This window comes from Gorilla gorilla, chromosome 18, assembly GCF_029281585.2.
Source record: "Gorilla gorilla gorilla isolate KB3781 chromosome 18, NHGRI_mGorGor1-v2.1_pri, whole genome shotgun sequence".
Lineage (NCBI taxonomy): Eukaryota > Metazoa > Chordata > Mammalia > Primates > Hominidae > Gorilla > Gorilla gorilla.
The window spans coordinates 94,230,457-94,245,065 of NC_073242.2; the positions used below are offsets into that span (position 1 = coordinate 94,230,457).

Sequence of the window (14,609 nt, forward strand, 5' to 3'; positions counted from 1 at the left end):
GCTATCAAATCAATATTTAAAAAAAAACTTTTAAACATGTGGCTTTAATGAGTAGACAATTGAAAGTTGATTACTACTGATATTTTACTAAGCTGCCTATATAGCCTCACCTATGTTTGGTTAGTCCTTTTTGGGTAGTGATCTGGATTTGCATTCATAGTGACCAGGCAGGGATTACCACATAGAAATTGAAATGAGCTGGGCGCAGTGGCTCACACCTATAATCCCAGCACTTTGGGAGGCTGAGGCAGACGGAGCACTTGAGGTCAAGAGTTCGAGACCAGCCTGGCCAACATGGTAAAACCCTGCGTCTACTAAAAATACAAAAATTAGCTGGGTGTGGTGGCGCATGCCTGTAGACCCAGCTACTTGGGAGGTTGAGGCAAGAGAATCGCTTGAATGTGGGAGGCAGAGGTTGTAGTGAGCTGAGATAGCGCCACTCTACTCCAGCCTGGGTGATAGAGTGAGACTCTGTTTCAAAAAAAAAAAAGAAATTGAAATGAATGGCTCCAAGAGTTCTGTTCAGTTCAGTGATAACTGGGTTAAATTTGGGCAAGGAGCTGTCTCAGCTACAAAATCAAAGCCCTTATGAGGTTGTACTCTCTGACCCATTAGACAGGCTACCATGTCTCAGATGCTCTGAGACCTTGGGCTTCCCCTGCAGACTTCACTCCCTGAAAGAGTAAAGCAAATTCCTTTCAAAGGTGTATCAGAAAAGTTGTTGTGGGATGGTGTGAGACTAACTCCAGAGAAAGTTTTTAACTGTGTGTCCTTGCTGCCCAAACTCGCCCAACTGTATGCACTGACAACTTCCACTGTTTACCCAATGATTGGGCCAACACAGAGGCTATACAGTTAAGGTGTGCAGACTGTCCCCTCCGGAAGCTAAGATACGACTTGAGGCCACTTGTCCATTCTTATGGGGCGGTCCCCTTTCATGCACCCATCAATGCCGAGAGTTCCTATGTATTCCAGCTTTTGAGATTTTTGCATTGGCTCCTTGGCTAGAGTCCATAGAAAACTTTCCCACAGAACTGGATGTGTCCCTTACAAGAGACCATTTTCCATCCACATGCCAAGCTATTATGCTGCCTGCCATAGCTGCCCTTGGAAATGCCACCTCATCCACTGAGCTATATTACTGGACTTCTACCCAGGTCCTGACACCTGCCCAATATTTGCTCAACACAAACTGGACTATTCAATGTTTGTTTGTTTGTTTGTTTGTTTGAAGACAGGGTCTGGATCTGACACCCAAGCTGGAGTGCAGTGGCGCAATCCCAGCTTACTGCAGCCTCGACCTCTCCGGCTCAAGCAATACCTCCCGAGTAGCTGGGGACTACAGGCACGTGACACCGTGCTCAGCTAATTTTTGTATTTTTTGTAAAGATGAGGTTTCACCGTATTGCCCAAGCTGGTCTCAAACTCCCGGGCTCAAGCAATCTACCTGTCTTAACCTCCCAAAATGTTGAGATTATAGGCATGAGTCATTGCACCCAGCCTATTCAATGTTTACTAAAACCTCCTTCTGCTCCAACCTTACACCCTATCTGACTCTCAACATTCTATTTGGCCTTTGAGAAGAACTCAAAAGCCAGATATCTCATTCAATAATGCAGCAGATATTGTTCCTCATAATAATCCCACAAGGATATGTGGGGAAATGAAAACTTTTGGGTTTCTTAGTTGAAAGCAACAGAAATAGACTCCGGGCAGCACAATCTTTGCAGGAAAACTGGAGAAAGAGGCTCAGAAAAACCCCAGATACCTAGGAAGGCTGGGCAGTTAGAAGCCCAGGCCAGACTCTGCCATAGAACGAGAAGAGTGAAGGCACCACAGTTGTCCCCGCTGGACATGGGTGGCTATGGGTTATTTTACCACCTCTGTGGCCCCTGGAAATCAGATGCTGTACAGCCACTGCTACAGTGACCAGAATGAGTTCTCCATGGCCAATGATGTATGTGTGTGTGTGTGTGTGTGTGTGTGTGTGTGTGTGTGTGTGTAAGATACTGAATCCAAATTTAAAACACAGGGGATTTGGTGCTGAGTTGGCATTCTAGCTTCCAGGAAAGTCAGGGAATCAACTCTCTGGCCCTTTAAGCCCCTGGAGTAGAAGGAACTCTCTTTCTCCTATAAAGATGCTTATTGGGGTTATTTCCTAAACATAGGAAGGTGGTTCTGAGGCCACACAGCCAAACAATTGAACAAGCAAACAAAATGACAAGCATGTGCTAAATGGAATGAGTAACACATGGAATGTTGTCTTCCATGGTTTTGAATCACTCAAATAGAAGTGTGTATATATATCATATGGTTTAACAAGACTCTGTCCCTGCTCACATCAGGGTATTTTCATTGCCATTGCTTTGTTCTGTTTTTATAAGGCAAGGTTGGAACTGAGGAAACCAACCCATAGCATGAGACTAGGAGGGATGACAGATATGCTGAATAACAGACTAAAGATTTAAATTTTAAAATATTTCAGTAGACTGGATCAATTGACCAAACTCAGCAATATGAAAAGTAACAGCAACAAGAATAACAGCAACTCCATGCCATGAGCTGTTTTAAACAATTTTATAGATTAATATCATTTAATATCAGAGCTACTCTAGAAGGCAGATACTGACATTAACCCCAGTGCGATGGGGAAATTGAGAAGCAGATAAAGAGACTTGCACAGCTGGTTAGTGACATGGTCACGCCTGGAAGCAGGGAAGCCTGACTCCAGAGCCTGTGCTAACACCACTGAAGGTGACTTATCATTTCTTATGTGCACAGGGACAGGTGGGGAAATGCGGCTTAACAGCAGCACGTAAGGAAAAAGAAATAAACAAATAAACTGTGGAGCGTAAGTCCTCTGGGTGATGTGGCTGGCAATAAAAGCTAATGTAATGTAGCCTCAGGCTGCAATAAAAGAAGTGTGTAGAAGGGAGTTGATAATCTAGAGTCTAGCTGCCTAGATTTCTGGCTTCAGTCCTTTCCTCTGAGGAAAGCTAGAAACACACACACACACACACACACACAAATGGGGAGTTCAATCTGGAGATTTTAAGAATGGGGAGAGGGCATCCTGGAAGACAACTTAAAAAATGAATAATTGCAACAGGGCGCGGTGGCTCACGCCTGTAATCCCAGCACTTTGGGAGGCCAAGGGGGGGGGTGGATCACAAGGTCAGGAGTTCAAGACCAGCCTGACCAACATGGTGAAACCCCGTCTCTACTAAAAATACAAAAATTAGCCGGGTGTGGTGGCGCACTCCTGTAATCCCAGCTACTCAGGGGGCCAAGGCAGGATAATCACTTGAACCCGGGAAGTGGAGGTTGCAATGAGCCAAGATTGCACCACTGCACTCCAGCCTGGGCAACAGAGGGAGACTCTGTCTCAAAAAAAAAAAAAAAAAAAAAGAATAAGTGCAAGGTGGAGGAAGAATTACATCTATCCTGCATAGCATCATAGGCTATATCAAAGAACATAACCTTTGGGGAGATAATTTGGCTCGACTGAAGGAAGCATTTCCAACAGTGAAGGTTCCCAATGTCTCAATGGTTTGCATAAGTAGGTAATGGGTTCCATATCACTAGCAATGCTACAACCACCACCAGGACATGGTAGCAATGATTCAAGGACCTGATGGCAGAGTTTGTTGGTCTAGGTGGCCTCTGTAGTCTCTCCCTATCATGTAGGAGTAGAATTCTGTTATTTCTTTCCCAAACCACCATTGATCACTAAATTGGATGTGACTTGTCCTTCCTATGGCCCAATTTAATGCTTCCTTTGGGGCCCTTACAGTATGAAGCCTTGAGTTTTAATCAACAGACCTAGGATTCTCTGCGCTGTTAATATTGTCAGCTCTCTGAAGGGAAGCCCTCGTGATTTGACCACTTCTGTTTGCCCAACCCAGGACCTTGCATTAATGACAAAGAAATGGGTTTCAAATGAATTTCAAATCAAACCCTGCCAAAGTGTCCTCTATAGGCTTGGCAGTGGCAAGGTAAGGACATCATTCTTACTCTGTTCTTTACAGAACCTTGGAATGGAGTTAGTAATAGGAGGTGACTATAAAGTAGGACAGAGCTTAAGGCCAGGGCCAAGTGTTGCATTTTGCAAAGTATTATCAAACAGCGTATGAAATGACACTGGACTGATCACGAACTTCCAAATAAGAGATTCATGTAAAGCCTTGTGTTTAGGGCTCACAACTTAACTGCCCAAGGATATCAGAGGGCGCAGCTTTACATAAACAAATGAACTAATGATATGTTTACAAAGAAATCAGACCACAGGTACAACTATTAAAATAATCAATTAAAAAATGACTTTTGGCCAGGCACGCTGGCTCACGCCTGTAATCCCAGCACTCTGGGAAGCTGAGGCGGGCAGATCATGAGGTCAGGATTTCGAGATAAGCTTGACCAACATAGTGAAACCCCATCTCTACTAAAAATACAAAAATTAGCCCGGGGTGGTGGCACGTGCCTATAGTCTCAGCCACTCTGGAAGCTGAGGCAGGGGAATCACTTGAACCCGGGAGATGGAGGTTGCAGTGAGCCATGACCTTGCCATTGCACTCCAGCCTGGGCAACAGAGCAAGATTCCATCTCAGAAAAAAAAAAAAGACTTTTGTTTATAGATAGTGAAAAGAGATTGGGTTAAGAGCCTCAAGAGCACAGTTCTGTTCCATTAAACCCTAAATTACCGTGGGATCTTGGGCAAGTCCTGGTTCCTCTCTGGGTTCCTGAACCCTCATCTCTAAATGAAGGTTGACTGGAATAGCTAATGATTCAGTTAATGACTTCATACATCTGATTCCTGAGAATTCTACTTGGTAAAATGGAGTCCTCAGCCCTCCTTAGAGAAAGTAGTGGTTCGAAGTGGTTAGACTGTCTGCAATAGGGAACATGATTTAAGATGCCACGTGGTAAAGCGGGCAATGACAACATGGAGTGGAAGCAGATGGGAGTGATGAGGATGGTGAGAGGTCTGGAAACTGTATCTCATCAGATTAGCTGACACTCTGAATGGTGGGAGCAGCCTGATATGGTGACTAAGTTTCAGCATCTGATGCTTGGGTTACAATCCCTGCTTTATCAATTACCAGCTGTGGAACACTAGAATGCGTGATTTCCACTGCACCCCTCTGCCCACCCCCGATAAGATGCTGGCGACAATCTTAAGTAGCTCATGAGGGCATTGTGAGTAAATCTCATATTATACAGACTGTTCTTAGTACAGTGCGTGAAACTAACAAAGTGTTCAATAAATGCAGGGTTTTAACTATTATCAAATACCAGGTTCCAAACAATTGCAGAGCCTTCAAGAAAAGGAAAAAGTGAAGGGGGCGTCAAAATGTAACTACTGGGAGAAAGTTACCAAAAAGGTTATTTCAGCTCCTTCTTCATTAAAACGGAGTGCTTTTAATGACTAGAGTTAATGAATCACCTGTTCACCTCCTGGGTTTCCTGAGAGGTAGTTAGCAGGCTGTCATCAGGACATTTAAGAAGCTGTAGGATTATTGGGAAAACAAAAAACCTACTGATAAGGGAGTTGGATCAGAGGACCTCAGAAGCTCCCATTACAAGTAAAATTTGAGATTTTGTAGGAGCTGAGGATTGAGCAGTCACACCAGCTCTTCTGTGTCCTTCTCCAGAGAGTGAAGGAGGCCCAGGCTTGAGACACGCACCAAACACAGTGGAAAACTGAGGATTTAGAGTCAGAGCAGGTTTGGGAAGCCAGCTTTCCTTCTCCCCAGACTCATGAGCTTAGATAAGTGTCTTAAATTCCCTCTGAGAGTCATTTTCCTATTTGTAAATAGAGATGAAAGTACCTTCCTCTCGGGGGGTTGTACAGACTAGATGAGGTACCTAGTAGAGCGTCCGGCACACAGTAGGATCTCAAAAAGTTGTCTCTCTCTCCTTCCTTTTCCCCGGCAAACACAGACAGATATTCCCTTTCATTGCAAAGTGCAGGCAGGAGGGAACGCTAGCCTGGGGCAAGAACAGATGACACCGGCGAGCCGCAGATGGGAAACTGCAGGACAACCTGGAAGGTCCCGGAGCCTTGGAAAGCCCAGCCTGGCTGTGATTTTGGGTGAGAAACAGTTGGAAACCATTCAGGGCTTAAGAGAGGGTGAGGACTCCGTTATTTTTAGCATGATGCCAAATCACTGTGCTTTTGCCTGGGCCTGCAAAAGACAGAAACCCACAAGGCAGGTACAGGACTTTTTCAGCCACAGTCTATTTATGAGTTAAAACTGTCACTGCTCAAACCCCTTACAATCCCAAACTACATTTACCTGAAAAACAAACAGTAACAGTCTTGAAATGGAGACGATTTATCAAGAGACTAATTATCTTTTGAGCTAGTCTGGAATAGTAATGAGCCCCTTTTAAACGAAAGCAAACCTGTGATGAATATCTCAATATGGCATGCTTAGCAAACTTTCCCAGTAAGGTATTACTGCAGGGTAACTTACCACAGCAACCCATACGCAGAATGAACAGAGGGAAAAAATGCAAAGGTAGGAAGGAGGCAGGCAGTGTTCAAAAGCAGTAATTATCTCTCAAATCTCAAATCCCAACTGCCTCTTGAATATTTTAAGTGGAAGAGGGATGGATCACTTAAATTTACGAAATCATTCAAAAAAGGCAGGCACTAATAAACAATTCATTGCTAAATGGGAGAGGCCTCAATCTAAAACAAATGTTCAATGCAAGATTTCTGGCCTTATAATGATAAGAAAGAACTGCTACCTGTTCTCATTAGTCCATAAAACTGAATCCCAAGTCTATTTCAGATAGGGCAAGCAACCCCAGCACACACTGAAGGCTCATCGTGAGCTAGGCCTTGCACTAAATTCTCATTTTATCTTTACAAGAATCCTAGGATATAGATATTATTATTAGGTCTATCATTACCAAGAAGACACCTGAGTCTTGGGGAGCTTATATAGCTTATTCTTGGTCACATACTTTGTAAGTAATGGAGGCAAAACTCCTCACTCACAAAATATAAGGCTACACCAAAAAAAAAAAAAAACCTCAGTAATCAAAATAAGTAATACTTTAATGCAGTATTTTAAAAATCAAGATTAGTTGGCCAGGTACAGTGGCTCACATCTGTAATCCCAGCACTTTGGGAGGCCAAGGCAGGAAGATTGCTTGAGGCCAGGAGTTTGAGACCAGCCATGAGCTGCGATCACAACACTGCACTCCAGAGTGAGACTCTGTCTCTAAAAAAGTAAATAAATAATGAAGATTAGTGGGGAAAAAATCTATGATGAGCAAAAGTCAAAATTTTCAATCAAGACAGAATCCAGCTGTGCACTTACAGGCCTTGGACTTACTCTCTTCACCCTCATCCTGGCCCCGCTGCTGGGCACTATTGCTTCCAAGAATGAATAACTGGTCCAAGCCTCTAGCATGATGAAAACTGAACTTTCCAGAATGAGTTTATGGGTAAAACATTGCCAGCAATCCGAGGCAGGGTAGGTATGAAGCAATTTGAGCTGCTATGCCTATCCTTGCTTCCTCCACCCTTGCTCTTACTGAGAAGAATAAAGATGCATCGATAGCAGGGACTCTACCCTAAATTCTCACTGTTTGCTCTCACTAATGGAGCCTAACGGAGGCTGAAATGAGATCTCTACGTGTCTTAAACTAAGACCAGGGAGGAGCCTCCCCTACCACACTGGTTGCCATGTGAGGTGATCATCATAGTGAGGACAAAGCCGGGCTCCAGGCCATTTTCTTCAAGAGAGCTGAATGTGGAGAGCTAACTTTAATTTGTGAAAATCATTCCAGTGCAGAGGACCATGTCAGGAGGATTTCTGGCAAATAAGGGGAGTGGAGTTTAGGAAGTGAAAGCTTTTTTTCACCTGCAGCAACCAGGAAATTTTGAGAATAAACCCCTGCTCATTCACAAATATTGTTTGAGGGACGCTTGGTGCCAGAAAACACAGAATGAGACCTTGGCTACTGTCTACTGCAGTCTTTAAAGCTGTTTAAAGCTGTTTATATCAACTTCCTAGATTCAGCTCTTCAAGTGGCTTAATAAGGATAGAGAGAGAGAGAGAGAGGTATGAAGATCAGAAATTGGCCTCCATAAGAAATAGCATCATTAGTCTCTCTCATACTTTTGAGTTTCTTCCTCCTTTCCCTCTCTTCTCTCTCACATTCCTCTCACTTCATATCCCGATGTACCAGATTTTCTGATTGAGCAGAAACCTCGACCGTACAGACTGTGAGAGAAATGCTTTGTCTCAATAAGAATCCCTGAACTCTGCAACCGTCTCATGACTAATTAAACCAAATAACAATGAAATTATGCCTCCAGTACAAACAATGTGCATTATTCACAAGAGCTTAGAATTTAAAATTGCCCTTTTTTAAGTTAAATAAACTGTCCAATGGTAAGTGGACGTCGGTTTACAAAACACTTTGTCTTACTTTCCACTGAGTTACTTAATACTCCCTCCCATAATCCATTTGCATTGATTCCTTCTTCATCAACTGTCTACGCATTCCAACACAGCTCAGAGCTGCAAAGAACTTCATTGCTGAATCACCAGGGAGGCAACTGTACTCACTTAAGACAAAAAACACAAATAAGTATCCACTTAAAACAGTACTTATTTCTTTAATGGAGTTTTCCTCTTAATTATAATATAGCATTAGTTTATTTTTGCATTCTCCTCCTGAACTTTCATGACACTATCAAACAGGAGCAAATATAAATTTGTGTAGCCTGGAATATGCAATTTAATCATAAGCCATAATTTCCATATCGCTGAGAAGAAAAAAAATCAAATGATTATACTCCAGTGCACGAGGAACAATCTTGAATTAAATTTTACTCTCTGCTAAAGTTAGGTTTTTCACAGCAATATCAAGAATGGTTTAAAAGAAATAGTAAAACATTTACTGCTATATTAAAATTCCATGCCCCAAAGTGTTTACCGAAGATCAAACTGCTATTCCTTTTTGCAAATTAGAAGTGTCTTGCAGACATCTTCAAAACCTCATGAAAGAACGGGCAATGGTGTCACAGTAGTCTCACTGATATTTTTCTTCTTTATCCATTCCCTTCCACTTGGAGTCAGAAATGATGCTCTTTTTGCCAGAAAAAAATCCAGAAAATCCTCCCAGATCACTGTCTCAGTGAGAGCTGACCTTGTTTATCCTGCAGCCCAGCCCCCACCCCGGCTGCTGCTCAATGTCAAGTTACAGGATTTCCCAACTTTCTAGTAAACTCCAAGGTGGGAAGAAGAGGCTGAAGGTAACAGGATCCACCCACTAGAGAGATGCTAATCCTGACCAACTGCTCGAGCAGTAGCTTGAACCACAGCTAGATTGAATTTGGTCTCTCCTGAGAGGGCCAGACAAGGCTGGTAAGTAACAAAACCGCTTTTCATGATGCCCTCAAAAGCAGATGGGCTCCATGCAGACAGTTGGAGAAGGGTGCCATTGCCCTCTAGTGGCCAGAAGTGCAATCTTCCGCGAAGGAGTCCATTTCCAGAGTTGTACAAGGCTCTCAATGTCAGGGTAAAATTATAGCAGAAAGATGTCTAATTATGCTCCTCGAGGGTTTTCTTTAGTCCTTCCTGCTCATAGGGGAGGCTGCGGATGGCTATCACAGGAATCCTGATGGAACAGCTCATTTTTAACTCCTGCCAGTGCACCAGGATGTGTCCAATTTTCTCCAACTTTATTTTTCTTTTTCTTTAGCAGACCTGTTGATGTTTTTCCCCCTAATCAATTAAATCACAAATTTATATAGACCAACTATTTTTATATATTTCAGAGGCAATAACTTTAAATTAAAAAGGCTGAAAACTCACAATTCTTGGTAAGTGCAGAATAGGGATTCTTGACAAATTAGGTAACTTTTTATGAAACAGCACCCAATTCCATAAGTGAGAAAATCATCCCAAACACATTTCAATCCCTTAAATCATTGGCTAGTGAATTTATACAGTGCTCAAATTTTCTAGGAAAAAAACTTGAAAGTTCATAGTCATTCTTCAAATTTGACAATTCAAGAAAAAAGTTTGATACCTACTTTCAAACTCTATATATTCCACTGTTTTATTATTATTGAATGATTAAGTATGCCTGTGATCAAAGTGAAAACATCAATATTGAGAGTAAATTCCAATGAAATTGTTATGTTTCTCCAACATCTACCTACATAAATGTATTGAGAATGAAGGAAGACTAAAATCAGATTTGAAGATCTTGTTTAGATGGTTCTGAAAACAGATTTGAATATAAGAGATCAAAGTTTACCAACTTCATAAGTTACCACTTCATAAGTCACAGGCATTCACAGGCAAGGTTCCAGGACACGCTATGCTCCTGGGAGCGCAGTACTGGCATTGTAAATCAGACCACGAGGTCAATGTCATGGCGTTTCCCATATGAGGGTCCCCAAACCAGAATCTTTACAAAGCAGCCATGTAATTCTATTCAAAGGAGAAGAAAAACCATGAATTATGAAGACAAGTGCATTAAAAGAGCATGAAATTGATCCGTATTCCCCCAAATCATGGCGTGGCTCTCCAAGTCTGTCCCCTGCCCCCTCCTCCCACAAATAAACAATCAAACATGCACATCCACAGCCACCACTCTACAGAGGGAACATGAGTTCTAAGACATAAAAAAAATTGCGCCATAACTATTTTTTTTAATTTTCAAATTAACAAAAGATTGCATCTTAATTGAAAATAGAATTTAGGTTTCTAGTAATTTTACTGTCTGGTGTTCTGATAAGAACGCTGAACGTAATGAAAGTTCTGAAGTGCTATCAAGATGGTCCACTGCTTCATTGAGAACTATTTTAAAAGCTTATTTTCCTAGGCAGCAATAAGCAGCCATTTGAATAAATCTACATGTCTGGGGCTCACCAGATTATCCAGTCTCAATCCTTCCAAGGCCTGCCTTCATTCCCCCTTTCCCAGGGGTGAGGAGGGTGGTTTATTCTTTCAAACAATGTCATAAAATGCCCAGTTTATGCAGACTCTGAAGTAACAACTAAAATGATAGTAATAATTTTTATTAATAATAGTGCATGCCTGCAAGACATTTTAATGTCTTAATTTACAATGTTTCAAAAGTAAGATGTAAAGATAATCCTTACTCAAGCAAAGTTTCCTGGCCTTTCAGATGCCTTTCCCTGGTCTCTACTGAAAAGCACTCACATTCCTTTTGTACTAGGCTGGATTTCAGTTTTTCACAGAGGTTCGAATTCCAGAGCCCACTGGCCAACTCTAAAACTTGGAATCAGAGATTACATTTAAGGAACTTCAGTAGCTGGAGCCTCAGAGTGCTTCTCGTATTGGCCACAACTCTGTCCCTTTGTTTTGTAACTTTTTTTCCTTTGTCCTATTGGAAGAAGACCAGGCTCCCTGCAGCTAGGGTTGGGCAGTTAATATTTCTGTTCTGGTGTCTGCACCTACGTATTTGTAGGAAAAACAATTCCAGGATTAACGAAAAGAAGGTCAGTCCCTTCTCTTCTCTGCCAACATATTAGGCTCTAGCGCTCAGCCCAGCCTGGCAAATGTGCTCATGCGATGCAAAAGGATCCTCGCTCCTGAGAACACATCTGCATCCCCATCCCCAGGAAATCCAGACACCCCGCAAAACCATCGACGTCTGCTGCAAGCCCAAGTGATGAGGAAATTGATCCGTCCTCTAGCCAGATTAATTATGGTAGCTTCCCTGTCATTAAAACGAAAACTTACTGCCTCATATTAAACCGATACCATGATTAGAAGAAGAAAATAAGAAAAGATTTCAGAGCGATCGTAGCACGATTTCTTTAGGGGGAGACGAAGGGGAAGACTTTAGTGAAATCTATACCCTCATATAGCCGGGTTTCAAGAACAACCCCCCACTCCCATCCCTTAGGGATAACCCGTCGTCATGCAGGGATGGCATTAAATAATTAAAAGATGCGATTTCTTAATAGCAGTGTGATGGCCCATGAAATTCCTACTGCATTATCAGCAAAAGCAACAGGGCTTCTTCTAGCACCTAGAAAACCTTTCACCCGGGAGAGGCAGGCGCGGGGAGCCCCGGGCGAAAGCAGGGCCTCGGCAAAAAAACGGACAAGGAAGCCGGACCCGCAAGCCTCCCCCGACCCCACTTTCTCTGGGGACTCCGCTTCACAGCGTGAGGCGGGCCCTCCTACAGTTCCTCCGGGTTGGGGAGGGGGGAGAAGGGAGCTCTCCTCGCCGTCCTCCCCATCCGGCCGGCTTCTCAGTGCTTCCCACCTCCCGGCTGGCGTTCCGGGGCAGAGCGCAGGGAGGGAGGCCGTGCGTGCCGGGAGCTAGAGAGGCTTGGCGCGCTCCGAGAAGCGGCGCAGGTTTCGGGAAGGTTTGGTTCTCAAAGTTAACGTTGACCCTGGCAGCTTTCGCCAATCCCAAGCCAGAGGCAAGCCCGAGTCTGGGCCGCTCACGGACCTACTCGTGCGCTGGTGGGAGCTTACAAACGGGCGCCAGAGCTCCCGCAGAGACTCGGGCTGGAGGGCTGTAGCGCACCGCAGCCTGCTGCCCCAGAACCACAGTCGGCGGCCCCAAACCCATGCTATTAAAGTGCGGGCAATCGCCTTCCGGAGCTGGGGTCTTTCCGTTTTCCCGGGCTTACCTGGCAGTCTCGACTGCGGGGACTAAGCCCCGGGGAGCTTTCGGCAGGGATCCGGGAGGATGGAGTAAGAACCCCGCAGAGCGCGGTCATGTCGCCGCTTTGGGGAAGCGGCGCAGGGCTGGCGGGCACCGCGCCGTGGGCGACTTTCCCCAGAGATATGACCGGGGACAGTCGGCGTGTCCGGAGGTCTGCTCTGCAGTCTCTTGCCCCAGCCAGGTACAAACCCCCTCTGCTGTGGCCTCGGCGCAGACCCCAGAGGAGGCCGGAGCCAGGGAGAGTCGTGGAGCGCACATCTGAAGCCTCCGTCCCCTGCTTTGCCCGCGCCCACAGCTGGCTCCCTTCTCCCTTTCTGATTTTTAAACAAATCTCTCCCTCCCTTTTGCTTTGCGTTAGAGAAGCCTTCTCGGCTCAGATACCACCGTCCCCCCCACCACCCCGCCCCGCCAAGACATTCTCTTCCTGAGAAAATCCTGCCCCCCACTCCAAGAAGCCCCAACCAGGCGAGAGGAAGGGACTGGCGGCGCACCTCACCTGGGGCCCTTGAGGGTGGACGCAACCTCCGAGCCGCCAGTCCCTGGCGCAGGGCAAGCGCTGCGGTGTCAGTCCCGGCCCCAGTCCCGGTCCCATTCACAAGTCAGCGGCGGCTGCGAGCGGCCCCCGCGGCATCTGCTCCTCGGCCCGCGACGCTCCCCTCAGCTGGCGGCGGCCGCGGAATGAGCCGCCGAGCGCGCTAGTGGCAGGAATGAGAAACCGGGGGGAGGTGGCGGGCGGGCAGGCGGGTGCGGGGCGGGGGGGGGCGGGAGGAGGGAGGCTGCCGCTGTGAGGGAAGGAAAGGGCGGGGGCTGAGAGAAGCCGAGGCTGCGAGAGGCAGCGAGATGGGCCTCGCAAAGGCTGCGGGGGCCGACCCCGTCCGCGCCCCTCCCCCCAGGGGCCCAGAGATGCTAACCCCTGGATTCGTGGCCGCCCCTCCCGCCCCGTGGCGCGGCGCTCCGACTCCCTCAGGGCTCAGATGGAGTCTGGAGCGACTGAAGTTGGGCTCCAGGGACGCACAGCCAATCAGGGAGGGCGGCGGAGGGAAGCTGGAGAGGGGTTGGGAGCCCCCATTTTCCTCCTTCCCCCAAATCCGCTCCAGCTGGCCAGGCTGGGCTCTTGCCTGGCGGGCCGGGATGGTGGTTGGGGGAAGGTATCGTCCAAGTGAGGGAAACAATTGGGAATTCGGGAGCGCGTTCTATTCTTTCTCACTCCACCACCCCACCTTCCAAAAATCCCTCAACGTTGGCGGCTCCTGCCCAGCCCCCACCCCTCTCAATCTCCCATCCCTTGCAAACTCTTCTGGTGGCTCTGGTGGTGAAGTCGGGCGGGGAGGGAGACTTAGGACTTGGGAAGAGCCCAGTCTCCGTTCTCTCTCAGCTCTCCTCTCGTCTAGTGCCCCCCACGCAACGCCTCGGAGAGGGGAGCGCGGGGAGCGCTTCGCCGGGGTCGACCTCGCTCCAGCTTTTGGGAGGGTGCCTTGGCCCCTACCCCAGCCAGGTATCAGTGGCCCCCGCCGGTAGTGTCACTTGTTGCCACCCCCTCGCTACAGACCCGCCAGGGCCCGGTGGAGTGTGCGCTTCTACGGGAGAAAGGGCCTAATGGGGCGCAGCGCCGGAGTCCTAGCTCCTTCCTCCGCTGTTCCCCTCACTGAGGACTCGCTACCGTGAGGGTTCCCCGGGCCTGCTTACTGCCCTCCCTCCCCGAGTCGCCGGGAGAAAGGGCTGGCAGGGCGGGGGCTTAGGAATCACGCCAAGGACTGGGCGGGGCGCTCGCGGTACCGGGAACGGCGTGGGGATCCGCACACCCAGAAGGGAACAACCATGCCTGTGTGGGGACCCCTGGCTTGAACAAGTTTGCAGGGTGGGAGGTGGAGGCAAGAGAGGAGGTGGAGGAAGGTGGAGACGCCAGTGGGTGAAGGCTAAAAAGGAACC

General features: G+C 46.6%; 1 protein-coding gene across 4 annotated transcripts in view; it reads right to left on the minus strand.

Moving 5' to 3' along the window:
- Positions 1–14,609, minus strand: part of CDH11 (cadherin 11) — a 181,076-nt gene that overhangs the window by 164,130 nt on the left and 2,337 nt on the right. The window contains exons 1-2 of one of the 4 annotated variants that reach the window (XM_063700262.1): positions 13,592–14,395; positions 13,177–13,375 (exon numbers count right to left, since the gene is read on the minus strand). The exons of 1 other annotated variant lie outside the window; for it this stretch is intronic. The gene's annotated coding sequence lies outside the window, so the exon portion shown is untranslated. Of the gene's footprint in view, positions 1–13,176; positions 13,392–13,591; positions 14,396–14,609 lie in introns of those variants that run through there. 2 more of the 4 variants (XM_063700263.1, XM_063700264.1) reach the window with 2 other exon arrangements.